General features: G+C 29.6%; 1 pseudogene; it reads left to right on the top strand.

Moving 5' to 3' along the window:
• The first annotated feature begins 818 nt into the window (after positions 1-818).
• LOC111735203 lies at positions 819-936 on the top strand (annotated as a pseudogene).
• Positions 937-1,509: the final 573 nt, after the last annotated feature.

Genomic DNA, 1,509 nt, shown 5'->3' with positions numbered 1-1,509 from the left:
ATGCAATAATATGGCATGTTTGCTGGATACAAACTGAAAATACAAAAGTCAATTTTATTTCTAAAATATCAATAAAAATATTTAGAAAAATAAAATTAAGTTACTTTATCTAGCTATACATATAGTTGCCATATTTATAGATCAAAACATGCAATTATCTAGAAATAAGACTAGTGAAATATGTGCAAGACCGCTAATGAGAATGCCTAAAAATGAGAGACATTAGATAAAACCTACATAAGTGGAGAAATATGATATGTTTATGGATTGGATGACTAATGCTGTCCAGATGCCGACTTTCTTCAAATTTAATGCAAACTTCAAAAATCTAAATTCCAACATGACTTATTTAATTTTGGAACATAAAAGATTGATTTTGAAATTCACATGAAAATATAAAGGGCCAAGACATGCTAGGAGAATAATATAGAAAAATTTGTATAGTAATTAAGATAGTGTGTTATTGTACAGACAGAAAATATAGCATGCACAAAAGAATCCCATGTACATATAGAATTTGATTTTTAACAAAGTGACATGGTATAGTAAGAGGAAAAATAGTATTCTCAATATATATTTCTAGGAAAACTGAATATTTATATATGAAAAAAATAAAACTTGAAAATTCTATTTATATTTTACGTCAATTAAAAAAATCACTTCCTTGTGCATTATAGACCTAACCATGCAATATGAAACAATGAAGCTTTTCAAAATTATTATAAGAAATAACAAAAGAAAATAACATAAGAAATCATTTAGAAAATAATATAACTTGAGGATAGAAAAATTGCTTAACTGAGATATCAAAAGCATATGTCTACGGCCATGCTACCCTGAACAAGCCTGATCCTGTCTGATCCTGAAGCTAAGGAGGGTAGGGCCTGGTTAGTACTTAGATGGGAGACCACTTAGAAAGACCAGGTGCTGTAGGCATAAAAAATAAAAGTATAAGGGATAGTAAGCTGATAAGATTCTTGCAATCTGTGAGGTCAACCAAGGGTTGCCTCGCCTAAAAAAAAAAAGCACTAAACATATGGAAAAATATTAATACATTTGACTACAAAATCAAAGTTAAAAACTTTAATCAAAGTTAAAAACTTTGGCTTACCAAAAGATATCTTTAAGAGAGTGAAATGTCAGGCCACCTAAATTAAAACAATATTTGCAAAACATATAACTTACAAAGGGCTCAACCAAAATATTAAAAGAATGAGTACAGATCAATAAAAAAGAGATGAGCAAAACAATAGAAAAATGTGCATGAGACTTGAACAAACAGTTGACAAAAGATCTGAGTGACCAATAAATATATGAAAGACTGTTCTAATTTCATAATAACAAGGGGAGTGCAATTTACATCACAATGAGATACTACTATCCACCATCCAGACTGGCTAAAATAAAGAAATGTGAAAATACCAGGTGTTGACTAGAATATGTTACAATGAGAAACTCACAGTTTGTTGGTAGGAGTGAAAATTGCTATATATACTGATCTAGCCTGTG

The sequence above is a fragment of the Pteropus vampyrus genome, unplaced genomic scaffold (genome assembly GCF_000151845.1).
Source record: "Pteropus vampyrus isolate Shadow unplaced genomic scaffold, Pvam_2.0 Scaffold18743, whole genome shotgun sequence".
NCBI classification, from domain to species: Eukaryota; Metazoa; Chordata; class Mammalia; order Chiroptera; family Pteropodidae; genus Pteropus; species Pteropus vampyrus.
Note: the sequence above shows the minus strand (reverse complement) of the source record. Positions and strands in the feature narration are given on the sequence as shown.